This window comes from Bos mutus, chromosome 24, assembly GCF_027580195.1.
Source record: "Bos mutus isolate GX-2022 chromosome 24, NWIPB_WYAK_1.1, whole genome shotgun sequence".
Classification (NCBI taxonomy): Eukaryota; Metazoa; Chordata; class Mammalia; order Artiodactyla; family Bovidae; genus Bos; species Bos mutus.
The window spans coordinates 43,738,784-43,752,638 of NC_091640.1; the positions used below are offsets into that span (position 1 = coordinate 43,738,784).

Here is a 13,855-nt window from a genome sequence, read left to right on the forward strand (position 1 = left end):
AGCGTGTTCTTGGGATGAGTCCATTTCTGTTGTGTTTGTTCACTTGTTATATTTTGTAGTTTCTGTGTACAAGTGACATCATAAGGTTTCTCTTTCTCTGTCTGCTGTATCTCACTTAGCACGATACCCTCTAGGTCCATTCATGTTGTTGTGGTATCATTATTTTTTTGGTGACTGAGTCATAAACCATTGTGTATGTATACGAGTACACACATACACATATATATGTGTATATATATATATGAAAACTTCTTTATCCATTTGTCAGTCGATGGACATTTTGGTGGCTTCCATGCCTTGGCTATTGTCAGTAAAGCTGCCATGAACATAGTGGTGTGTATATCTTTTTGAATTTGTGTTTTTGTTTCCCTCAGAAAGATACCCCAAGTGTGATTCCTGCATCATATGGTAGTTTTAGTCTTAATTTCTTGAGGAACCTCTGTACTGTTTTCCATAGTGGCTGTATCAGTGAACATTCCCAACAAAATGCACGAGGGGCCTCCAAATCCTTGCTACTACTTGTTATTTGTTGTGTTTTGGATGGTAGCTGTTTTTTAAGGTGTGAGGTGATAATCTCATTGTTCTTTTGCTGAGCATTTCCCTAATGATAAGTGATATTGATGATAGTTTCATGTGTCTCTTGGCCAGCTGTTCATATTCTGGAAAAATGTTCAGTTCCAACTTTTAACTGGATTTTTGGTTTTTGGAGGCTCAGTTGCGTGAGTTCTTCATCTATTTTGGATATGAACCCCTTTTCAGATATATTGTTTGCAAATGTTTTGTCACGTTCAGTATGCTGCCTTTTCATTTTGTGGATGCTTTCCTTTGCCATTGAAAAGCTTTTCAATTGAATGGAGTCCCATTGGTTTATTCTTCTTTTGTTCCCCTTGCTTTGGGGGACAGAGCCAGAAAATATTGCTAAGACTGATGTCAGAGTGTACTGCCTATGTTTTCTTCTAGGAGTTTCATGGCTTCAGGCCTTACATTGAAGCGTTTGATTCATTTGAGGTTGCTTTTGTAGATGGTACGAGAAAGGATTCCAGGTTGATTCTTGTGTATGCAGCTGTTGGTTTTCCCAATACCGTTCATTGAAGAGGCTATCTTCCCCCCATTGTATAGTCTTACCTCCTTTGTCATAGATGAATATATGCATGTGTTTATTTATGGGCTTTCAATTACGTCCCATGAACCTAGACAATACTTTTGTCCCAATAGCATACTGTCATTATTATTCTAGATTTGTAGTACAGTTTGCCATCAGGGAGCATGATATGTCCAAGTTTGTGCTGCTTTTTGTATTGACCATTCAGGTTCTTTTGTGTTTTCTGTCACATTTTAGAATTGTTTGTTCTAGTTCTCCATAAAATTCTATTGATATTTTGACAGGAATGGCACCAAATCTCTAGATTGCTATGGGGTGTGGAATCATTTTAACAATACGAATTTTTTCTAATCCAGGAACACATTATATCTGTCCATTTGTTTGTGTTATTTCCAATTTCTTTCTTCAGTATCTTCCAGTTTTCCAAGTATATGTCTTTTACCTACTGGTTTAGATGTGTTCCTAGGTATTTAATTTTGTTAATGTCATTGTCAATAGGATTGTTTGTCTTAATTTCTCATTCTGATTGTTTGTTGCCAACGTATAGCCACGTAATCGATAAAAGCAGAGACATCACTTTTCCAACAAAGGTCCATATAGTCAAAGCTATGGTTTTTTCAGTAGTCATGTATGGATGTGAGAGTTGGACCATAAAGAAGTCTGAGTGCCAAAAAACTGATACTTTCAAATTGTGGTGCTGCAGAAGACTCTTGAGAGTCCCTTGGACAGCAAGGAGATCAAACCAGGCAATCCTAAAGGAAATCAGTCCTGAATATTCATTGGAAGGACTGATGTTGAAGCTGAAGCTCCAATACTTTGACCACCTGATGTGAAGAGCCGACTCATTGAAAAAGACCCTGATGCTGGGAAAGATTAAAGCAGGAGGAGAAGGGGGCAACAGAAGATGAGATGATTGGATGGCATCATTTCAATGGACATGAATTTGAGCAAACTCCAGGAGATAGTAAAGGACAGGGAATCCTGATGTGCTACAGTCCATGGGGTTACAAAGAGTAAGATACGACTTAGTGACTGAACAATAACTACTTTGTGTCTTGCAACTTAACTGAATTTTCCAATGAGTTGTATTTGCTTTGGGGAGTCTTCCTAAGGATTTTCTATATAAAGCATCTACAAACGGTGAGAGTTTTACTTTTTCCTTTGCCATTGGATTCTTTTTCTTATTTAGTTACTATGTCTAGGACTTCCTACATCATGTTGAATGAAAGTGGTGAGAATGGTCAGTCAGTGTTAGAGTTGGGTTTAAGCATAACTGGCCCTCTTTTTCTTCCTCCCTTTCCATCTCTCTGAGGCTTCCAGGAAGGACAGGACTGGTCCAGAGTCACACATGACTCAGCAAGGTGAACTGTACCATTATTTCTGTGCCCCCACCCCCCAGGCTTGGGCATAGTTTTGTGTATCATGTATCTTCTTTGACCAGGTATCCACTTAGAGCTTTCCTATTTTTTTCTCTTTCTTTTTTATTTAAACATTTTTTAAAGTGTGATAATACATTTATAGGAGACTTGGAAAATACGAAACAAAGTTACATATAGTTCAACTATATATTACAATTATTTTTTAAGTAGATAAATTCAGATTTTTAGTTGGAGTTTCAATATCAAACTCTCAAAAATTAATAGCATGAATATACAGAAAAGTAGAAGGGTATAGTAGACCTGAAAAGCACTATGAACCAATTCAACATAATTAAGATTTATAAAAATTTCACACAACAGCAGGGTACAAATTCTATTTAAGTTCCCATAGACTATAAACCAGGAGACATTGGAACATATCCAGGGCCACAAAACAAGGTACAAAAATTTCATGATTTTGTATTGAAATCATACAGAGTCTATCTCTTATCATTGTGGAATTATGTTAAAATCATTATCAAAAGATATTTGAAAATAACCACATATTTTCAAGTACAGTGTTACAGTTACCAAGAGAGATCTTTGACTTAGCCACACTTCAGTCGTGTCCGACTCTGTGAGACACCATGGACAGCAGCCCACCAGGCTTCTCTGTCCACGGGATTCCCTAGGCAAGAATACTGGAGTAGCCATTGAATAGAGCTTTCCTATTTTTAATGGGGTTGCTTGTGTTAGAGTTCTTTGTATATTTTGAGATATTTGTTTGCAAATATTATTTGATATTTTGTTTGCAAATATTTTTTCCCAGTTATATTGTGCTTTTGATTTTTTGAACAAGGTCTTTCATACAGTAGCAATCTTTAATTTTAGTAAAGCCACAGAATCCCTTGTTTTACTTTCTGATTGCTTTTTTTGTGTTGTGTTTTAAAACTACAGAGCTTGTGATGTACATGACCAAACCCAAACTCATGTCAATTTTCTTTTATATTTTCTTCTAGAATTTTGAATAGTTTTGCATTTAAAATTTGTCTGTGAATGATTTGGGGCTTCCCTGGTGGCTTGGTGGTAGAGAATCTGCCTGTCAGTGCAGGAGACGTGGGTTTGATTCCTGGGTTGGGAACATCCCCTGGAGGAGGAAATGGCAACTCACTCCAGAATTCTTGCCTGGAGAATCCCATGGACAGAGGGGCCTGGGGGCTGTAGTCTATGGGGTCACAAAAGAGTCAGTCATGTGTAAGTGACTAAACAACAACAACATGAATACTTTTGAGTGCATTTGGTGTAAGTTGTAAAGTTTGTACCTACATTTATTTCATCCCATATGGTTTCCAATTCATTGCTTTTAAGTTTTAGAAAAGTTTTGGGTTATTGTCTCCATTTCAGTTCGAATTTCCACAGTTTAAGGGATTCAGCAGTTCTACCTGCAGGAGTGCTGTCTCCCATGAAGTGTGAGGGAGGCATGGCCTGCACCTCCCACACTGACCACGGGGCGGCGCTGACCCACAGCGCTTCTGCTTTCCGGTGGATTTGGCTCCCAGCGCAGCTGAGAGGCGGAGAAGGCAATGGTAACCAGCTCCAATGATCTTGCCTGGAGAATCCCAGGGACAGGGGAACCTGGTGGGCTGCCGTCTATGGGGTCTCACAGAGTCGGACACGACTGAAGCGACTTAGCAGCAGCAGCAGCAGCTGAGAGGAGCTGTGTCTTCTGAGGCACCGCAGGGCTTCCATCTGGAACTCCCGGGTCAGCTTCTCTGCCGACAGGAGCTCAGTTCCCTTAGGACTCCCTGGGGTTTTGGCCTCAGGGAGGCCAACACGGGGCTGCGTCCACGCCGGGTCGTTTGTTGACGACCCAGGCAACCCGGGGAGGAAAAGGTGAGGAAAACGGAGAAGTTTGGAGAGACGTCTTTGTGTGAATGACTGCTGTTCTCAGTCGATCCAGAGGGACTTGGTGTGGAAAGCTGGGTTTTTCGTCAGTTTTGTGTGCAGCGTAGATGATGTCTAAGTTCTTTCTTTGGTATGTGGTGTCCAGTTTTCCCAGCACTGTTTATCCTTCCCCTTGGTGAGTCATTGGCCTCGTTGTCATAGATTAACAGACCCATCGTGTGGGCTGAATTCTGGGCTGTCTGTCCTGTTCCTCTGGGCGGTGTGCCTCTTGTGCCAGCTGCTCACAATTTTGGTGACTGTAGCTTCACCAAATGCAGTGTGAAGTCTGGGAGGGAGATACCTCCTGCCTATTCTCCTTTCTCAGGGTCCCCTTAGCTCTTTGGGATCCGTTGTGATTCCACACAAATTTTAGGAGGATTTGCTCTTTTTCTGTGAAAAATTTCATTGGAATTTTAGGAGGGCTTGCCTTCACTGTATACATTGGGTAGAATGGACATTTTAACAATACTAATTCTTGCATTTCATGAGCAGGGGTATCTTTCCAGTGATTTGTGTCTTCTTCAATTTATTCATCATTGTAAAATTTTCAGTATGCAGGTATCTAACATCCTTTGTTAAATTTATTCCTTGGTATTTTGTTCTTTTTGATGCAGTTGTAAATAGTTTTGGTTTTCTCTTTTTGATGGCTCAATGTTAGTGTTTAGAAATGCAGTTGATTTGTATATATTGATTTTGCATCTTTACTGAATTCATTTCTAATTTTTTTGGTGGAATGGTGTGGAAGATTGGAATTCCAAAACTCCACTGTTTCTACCACATCCAGGTCATCCACAACACAGAGAACAGCGGCTCCTAATATGATTTTCCCACAGTGCCTCTAAATTCCATGTGGACTTCGGGTGAACTGGATCTGGGTATGTCTTGGCCTCTATCTGGAGGTTTGATGCTGTTTTTCTGGAATGGTTTTGACATGGTGTTTTGAAAAGTAATTTACTAGTAATTTCAAATGTACAGACAACTTTACAAACATAAAAGCAAATTTTGTACTTGATTAAATATATTCCTAAATATATATGTTGACATTATTTAAAGTGGAATTGCTTTCATAAATTCTTTTTCAGATTATTTATTACTATGTACATGTATAAGATAAATGTTTATGAATTGATATTTTTTCCTGTAACTTTGCTGAATTAGTTGATTAGTCAAATAATTTTTTGTTGTTTTAGGAAGTTTTATCTGTAAGATGGTGTGATCTGTATTCTGTGAATTGATATAGTTTTAATTTCTCCATTCACACATTGAAAATTTTGTTTCTTTCCTTAAAACTCTAGGTTGAACTTCCAGTACCCTATTGAATAACAGTGGTGAAGGTCAGCTTCCTGGCCTTGTTCTGATTTCAGGAGTAAATCTTTCAGTTTTTAACACTGAGCATGAAGTTTGCTACAGCTTTGTATATTATTCTTTTTAATATTGCACAAGTATTCTTTTATTCCTACTTTCTTGAGTGTTTGTGTCATGAGATAGCATTAGGGTTTGATTATAGTTTCTTCTGCAATAATTGATATGATAGTCTGTTTTTACATTGTGCCCTTACAGTGGTTCACTGCATTGCTTAGTTTTAATATGTGAAACAACCTGACATTTGTGGTGTCGAGATACTTGATTATGGCATCATCCATGCAATGTTCTGTTGGTTTCATGTTGCTCCAGTTTTGTGGAGGATTTTTGTGTTCATCAAGTATGCTGGTGTGGTTTTAGTTTTCTGAAGTATTTGTGTGATTTGATTAGATTTTTCTTGGTGTTGGTTTGGAGGGCTGACATCAGGGCTGGGAGTGGCGTGAGAGCTGGGTTATGGGTTATGGTTGCCGTTATGTGACCCTGCACATAGCCACCCAGGCTGCCTTCCTGTGACATACCTGTCCTGTCAGCTCCTGCCCAGCCCTCTAGAGACTCCTCACTCCCCAGAGGGCAAGGGTGACCACCCCCATTGGCATGCCTCTTGCCTCTGCCTGTCCATCCATCCTCCCTGAGTCAGGACACCACTTCCTCCATGAGGCTCCTGGATTCCGGCCTTGGAGCATCCTTCCCTCCCCCACATGTCCCCACAAGCTGTGTTGACCCCCAGGGTTTGTCGCCTCAAGAGGCCCCAGGATCACGGACTCCCCTGGGTTGAGATGAGGTCACTGACCTGTGTGTGAGGAGGGAGCAGAACTCACGGAGGAGAAGGCAAGATGAGAGCAAGAGACAGAGACGGGCAGGTCTGATTGACCACAGAACCTTCAAGAGGAGCTGGTGCCCAACACCTGGATCTCGGGCTCCAGACCTGAGAACAAGCATCCCTTGTTCCAATACCCACTTCCCCCAGGGTCTGGTATGTGTCATGGGGGCTCAAGAAACAGATATCTGGCCTGTGGGGGAGGGACGCTGTGCTTGTTGAAACCCAGGACGGTCACTGGCTGCTTCCCCTCTAGACATAACCCGCACTCTTCCTGGGGGAGGAACCCAGGGTCCAAGAACCTCCTACTCATCCCTGTTATGGCTACCTCTCCCCCAACCCCTGCCGCCGGGCATCTCAGGCCTCAGCAAGGAGCCACAGCATTGCGGTGACTGCAGCAGTTGGCTGCAGGCCACCCCATCCCACCTCCTGACCTGAGTGTGGCCATCTGAGTCGCTCCCTGCGACCCAGGTGCCTAGTTTCACAGGACAGGTCCTTTCCTGGAGGGGGGCATCCAGTGGGCAGTGGTGACTGAAGCCTGTGAATCTGGCCAGAGAGGTCCTCCCCAAGAGCCCAGGCGCAGCTGGGCCCGAACAGATCCATCCCTCCCCTTCTGTACCCCTCGGAGTGAGGATAAGGCCCTAGTGACCCCCAAGAAGAGACATGACACCCAGAGGACTCGACCATCCACAGACCAGGGACTGAGTGTCCACCTCACTCCCTCAGAGAGAGCGGTGTCTTCACGAGGGCTGCCAGACTGGCCCGTGTCCCCACAAACATCCAGCTTCAGGGAACCAGGCAGCCAGAAAACCGCCTTGGGCAGGGGGCGGGGGTAGGATGGGCTGTGTTCATAGATCCCGCCTTCGGGAAGGAGGGCCGGCCTCAGGGAGGACGGACGGGCTCCCTTGCCGAGCACTCACTGACCGTCCCACTGGCGTCACCCTGACCCTCTCCCGCTCCCTGTGACCTCACCGCCTCTTTTGGAATGCCTCCTCTGTAGGCTCCAAGTGCCCACACTTACCACCTCAACCCCATCTCTCTCCATCTGCCCTTTTCCCGCACCAGGTGAAGAGGAGTGGGAACGCCTACACTGTTGGGTTCAGCAGTGTGGACGGGCTTCCCTTCTCTTCCTGGCTCGCGTCTAGCTGGACTCCGCGTGGTTCCCAGGGGTGCGGGGCTGGGTGCCTCCCAGCAGGGAGCAGCCCTGGCACTTGTGCCTGCAGCGCCACCTGCTGGTGTCTCCATCCTCCCGTTGGGCACAGTCTTCCCCCTCCCTCTCTACCTGGGATTATCTATCTCCTCGCCGTCGAGGGATCAGTTTCTTGCCCCCACCCCCTTCACCTCCAGCTCCACACCCCTCGTCCAGAATCAGGGATGACCCAGGACCCTCCCTGGGCTCCCCTTCCTGCCCACCCTTGGTCGTGTCCTCAGTCACCTGTGCTTAAGGGTGAGGGTTCCCTCCAGATGCTCCTAAACGCTTCACCCCAGCATCCTCCCGGGGATTGGCCCCGGGTCCTGTAGGGTCGGTCCACCCTCACCAGGCTCCGACTGCATGAGGAGGGCAGGCATCAGTCCTGCTGCGTGCACTGCTGTGCCTCCCGCTGTATACGCAGTCATGACCCTGCCGCAGGACATGGGAAAGGCAGCCCTCCCCTTTGTGGGGAGATGTGACTGACCACAGGGTGGATGTCAGCTCTCGGCTCAGGGCAAGGGCAGCCGGATGCTCGCTCCTGGGACCCTTTCCAACCCAACCTGACCCTGAGCAGGCTTTGTTCCCTTCCTGTTGTCCCTCTGTTGGCCTCGCTCTGTGAGCAGAGCAGGGCAATGTGGTCAGGGGTCACAGGCTGAGGCACATGGACTCTGGCTGACCCATGTGCTCCCCTGCTGGCCACATGGATTGGGCGCTGCACTGGGGCCTGTTTGGTGTGGGGTCATCTGCCTGCAGAGAGGCCATGCCTCTGCTCTTGGCTCCAGAGTTCACCTTGAGTCTGACAGGCGTGTCCCTGGCTCCCTGGGCCTTGCTCCAGGCTGCTCTGTGCTGATGGCGTGGTGCATGGTGGGGCTTCCTGAGTCTCCCGTGGGGGTTGGAGGCCAAGGTTGGGCATGTCGTGGCCCCACGTTGCTGTGACAGACCCCAATAAATCCCACACCTCAGGACTCAGGTGATCTTCCTGAGCTGCCACAGCCAAGGAGGATGGACCCTGCTCCACACCTCTGTCCTCACTGAGTTTAACCTGCATCCTTCATCATAACTAACCCCAAGTATAACAGCTTCAGAGACTTTTGGGAGCCTCTAAGAAAAGCAGCTGGGAGGGGGTCTCTGGGACCTTGACTCTGCAACTGGGGTCAGAAGTGGGGGGTCTTGGGTCCCTGGAATCTGAAGAGCCCCTCTACCAGGGGAGGGCCAGGAGACCCCAGGTGGTAGTTAGCTGAGTCCAAGGCCCTCCTGGGTATGAGGCATCCTAGCCCCTTGCATCACCAAGAGGCTGGCTCCCTTCTCCCCCCAGCCCACAGGCCTGGTCCTTGCTTCTGAGAAATTTCCTAGGGTGGGGTCCTGGTGCTGCAGGTGCCCCCATGCTGTGGCCTCCTGAGTCTCCAGGGAGGATAAGGAGTGAGAGAAGACTTGTCCACAGAAAGGGAGCTTCTGTCAGAACAGAGCCTGGGGCTGCCGCACCCCCACCTCCAGCAGCCCCGGGTGCATGGGGCAGGACCATGAGAGTGAGGCTCCTTCCCCTCCTGAGACATGCAGGGACACATGGGACGCTGTTCACTGGACTCAGGGTTAAAACCTCCCGTGCAGGCCTGTTGGGTGAGAGACACCATTTAAAGACTATTAATGGGGTGGAGTGGGCTGGGGGGTGAAGCTGGGGTGGGGCAAGTTGGAAAGTCACCCGAGGACACGCTGTCCCTGCAGCGACCCCCCAGGTAAGCCCAGGTGGAGGTGGACCCTTCTAGTCAGAGACCTCACAGGTCTGGGCCCTTGGGGGACAAGTATCCAAGCATCCCCAGTTCTTGTCTACACCTGCTGCAGTCAGGGCCAGCTCTGTCTTCATCTTCTTTTTTATTAATATTTTATTTGCATTTTTGGAGAAGATTTAGTGTTGTAAGAAACAGTGATTTTTTTTTTTTTTCCCACACAAAAGTTTTAAAAATAGAGAATCTATTATCTTGGAAGAATAGAAGAAGTCTCTTTGGCAAGCAAGGAGCAATTCAGATTGGAGGAACTAGTGAGGCAAGTTGTATGCAGGAAGTTCTGATTAATCCAGTTGTAGGAATAAGATGAATGTCTTCTTGTCTAGTTGTGTAAAGCTCCTAAAGGGCTGTTTCAGCTCGACACTGGTAACACAACCAAGCCCCTAGGGTCCCATGTGTTGTGGACACAGGGCTGGCTCACTCTTCAGAAGGCTGCGTCTGTTCACAGAAGCCACAAGCAGCTCCCAGGCGCCCCAGTCCTGTCGTGACTCTTGAGGGCACAGACCTCTGCTCTCTGTCTGCTTCTGTTCCTGCTGGGCGGACCTCTGCTTGGTCTTCTCCACTCTGCTGACCGGCTCCTTAACTCTGGGTTTTTGTTTATGTGCAGGTGGATCCACAGCTTGGCTTCTGTAGACTTCTTAGCGCTGACCTGGATGGGACAGAAGACGGTTGATCTCCAGGCCTGGAGTCCGAGCCCGCCACTGCCCTGTCTTCTTCATGGCCAAATTCTCACCCCTCCCTCTTGGGGGCCAATGGGATGGGGTGTCCACGGCAGGAGCAGGAGTCCATGACTAGATGTGGGTGCCCACACCAGGACTGGAGGGTCTGTCGGGAGCTGGAGGCCCTGGGGCAGGCAGGAGGGCTCCCACCGATCTTGTGGGTCCACACATCACAGATGTAGGCCCGCACACGGAGCACCAGGCTATTGATGGGACCAGTCCAGCCTGTGCAGGTGCCTGACCACCAAGTGGTCAGTACAGAATGTGCACAGGGCGCTCTGGCAAAGCTCCCACACTCCCGGGAGGACACTCAGTATGGTCCCTGGAATCACTGGGAGGTCAGCCTACAGGGTCCCCACCCAGCCTAAGTTACAGTAAGAAACAAAAGACGCCTCTGTGCAGGAAGACAGAATGTCAACAGACTGAACACTGTCCTGAGGAAGGCAGGCTGGTGTCTGGGAACTGGGTGCTATAGTGGGGGTGAATGGGGGGGCTCCCAAATGCTATGTCCATGACATGACCCCAGAATCTGTGAATGGAACCTTATTTGGAAGTAGATCTTTGCAGGTATAATTGATTATAGATGTGGAAATGAGGTCATCCTGGATGGGGGTGGCCCTAAATCAAAGAGGGCATCCTTCTAACATGTAGACACAGAGGAGACACCAGGTGAAGATGGAGCCAGAGATGGGAGGGAGGTGGTCACAAGCCCAGGGACGCCTGGAGCCCAAAAAACTGGAAGAGGCAGGAAACACCCTTCCCTGGAGCCTCTGGAGGGAGCGCAGCACTGGGGTACCCTGACCTCAGACGTCTGGTCTCCAAGACTGAGAGAGGACAGGCTTCTTTTGTTCTGAGCCTCTGTGTGTGCTCATTTGTCACAGCTGCCCCAGGAAGCTCATGGAGCTGGTGAGAAGTGCCCTGCCCTGATCTAAAGCCTCCTTCCCATTAGGGGCAGCCCTCTGCACCTATGCTGTTTGCACTAAACACGAGGTTCACAATTCACACTGAGCCTCAGCTCTGCTTCTGGGCACTGGCATTTGGAGGGTGAGGGCAGACACCACCACGTGATGAGCCCCCGGCTGGGTGCCAAGTCTCTAGTGAGCTTCCCTGGGGGACAGGGGTCGGGGGTGACTGTCAGGGTTCTGCCCTTCATCACTGGGGGAAGAGATACCCTAGACACCCTCGAGGGAGGAGGGGCATGAAGGGTGGTGAGTGACTGGCTCAGGGCCCCTCCCAGCCATGCATCCCCACTGTGCCCTGAGGCCTGTCTCAGCTGTGAGCACACCAGCCTGGAGCCTCCCAGCAAGTCCCCGAGGTGAGGTAGCCCAGCAGACCCACCCCCTTCCTCCATGTCTAGCAGGAGGGACATCCCTTCTCCTTGCCACTCCAGGAGCCAATCTGCGAGTGGTTCTCGGGTTTGCAGGCTGAGCCCCTGTTGCTGTGCTCCCCACATGAGCACCCAGAGCAAACTGTCTGTCCTGCTGCCTGAATGCCCCCCTCCCTCCACTCAGTATTGTCAGGAATGGATCAGGTGTTCTGTAGCAGCGTCTGAACCCTCCTATATTAGGGGTGTCCTTGTTCACAACCTGTCTCATTGTAAGTTGATTTTACTGTATTATTGATGTAGGAGATAGATGGGCTCCAGATTAGACATTTATAACTGGCCTCCTGTTTGCATGTCACGGCACACAAAGAAGTGGGCTTCAGGGTGAATACTTAACAACTGTTAGCTTTTCTGAGAGGAGAGAGGTGGGCTTCAGTCTAGGTATTTACAATCAGCCTCCTGGTTGCCCTCCGAAATGGAAGTAACAACAGAGAGTAAATAGCCATTGTTTGTCTCTTGTAAACACCTTACGGTAATAGTCAAGGTAAGGACAGAGAGGGGACAAAATCCTGTATGTGTAAAGGATTCAGGGATCTCTGCCCCTCACTCTTTTGGGACAAGGGAGACACTACACACGCACAGAAAGGCTTCTTGTGGCTCAAAACTCAAGAGATAATGCCAGGCCATGAGGAGTCTTGCTCCTCCCAGAAATCTTCACTTCAAGATCCATCTTAGCTGAGGGGTGAGTGTGCACCCAGGGTAGGTCCCAGGGTAGGTCAGGTGTGGGAAAAGAAACCAGGTAGTTGGCCTGAAGGAAGACAAAGACCCGGAAGAAGTTCCTGCTCACTAGGGGGTTTGCCCACACCCTTTCTCTGCTGTGCTTCTCTCTTAACAAACCATTTCTCTATGTGCTGTCCCACTTGTTGTTTTTCTACGTCTCTAATAATTTTATACCTGCATTTACAGTTTCTGCCTCTGTGATAAATATATTTTTCACTGGGGGCAAAGATCCAGGGAAAAGTAGCTTCTAGCCTTTAGCCCTTGTTGGTCTGGTGGCTAGGATTCCTGGTTCCCATCCAGGCTTTCCAGGTTCAATTCCTGGGCAGGGAATTTAAGATCTCACTTCATATCACCGCTTGCTGCTAACTCAGTCATTAAGAGACACACCTCCTGGTGGCCATGACCCAACATGAAAAAAAGTGAAAGTGGAGTCGCTCAGTCACGTCCGACTCTTTGTAACCCCATGGACTAGCCTGTACCAGGCTTGTCCGTCCATGGGATTTTCCAGGCAAGAGTACCAGAGTGGGTTGCCATTTCCTTCTCCAGGGGATTTTCCTGAACCAGCAATCCTGCCTTGCAGGCAGACGCTTTACCCTCTGAGCCACCAGGGAAGCTTCATAATCCAACATGAAGAACCAAAAAAGGTAAAAAGGAGGTGGCACCCCACTAACTTGGAAAAACCCTGCCCTTCCCTCAGACGTACCTGCCTCCTCAGCATTAGTCTCACTCCTCTTCCCTTTGTCTTTGCTGTTTAAAATCAAACCACTTTCTCCAGGTGGGCAAGAAGTTAAGCTGGGAACGTAGTTCCTGCTTCTCTGTTCTTTGGCCACTGAATAAAGCCTGTGCTGTGTTTGTCTCAGCCTTGATTTCATAATCACCTACTTGAGCCTGAATGGAAAAAGGAAACCCTCCCTGTTGAGACAGAGACCCCCTAGCCAGGGTAGGGCCTGAGCAGGGTCCCTAGGACTTAACTTGGTGACAGCCTGTGAGGGGACGGTGGTATCTGCCTGGGGTGAGTGGAGGGTACCCACAGCTGCAGCACTGGCTCCATTTACAGTCTGACTTGGTGACACTGGCTGCGCGTGTCCAGTCAGGAGGGACCCAGAAGCAGCACTTGGAGCCAGATCAGACATGCCTTTTCACAGGCTGTGGACGTACTGGGTTTTAAGACTCTGTATCTAGAAAATAAACTGAGCTGCTAGAAGCTGATGTGTGTTCTGGACTTGAAATCCACGTGCAGGGCAAAAGTTCCCACTGGATCTTGACTTGGAAGCTTCTGCACAGGTGATGTCTGCATCAGTGCTTCCTTGCCAAGTCCTCCAGGCCTCCTTGGTGGGCACAGTGGGACCCACACTCCATGGGATCCCCAACCCAGAGCCTGAAGGGCCAGTGCTGGCAGGGCCTGGGGACGAGAGTGGTCACTCCACCAACACTGCTCAATTCCTCCTCCCCGGGGACCCAGGAGAGGCAAGGCCG

At 48.4% G+C, this 13,855-nt stretch overlaps 1 long non-coding RNA gene across 1 annotated transcript; it reads left to right on the forward strand.

Annotated features, from left to right (window-relative positions):
* Positions 1-4,039: 4,039 nt before the first annotated feature.
* Positions 4,040-13,564, forward strand: LOC138985338 (uncharacterized). Its single transcript, XR_011462425.1, has 3 exons — positions 4,040-4,353; positions 5,150-5,279; positions 10,164-13,564. It is a non-coding gene; the product is annotated as an uncharacterized lncRNA (long non-coding RNA).
* Positions 13,565-13,855: the final 291 nt, after the last annotated feature.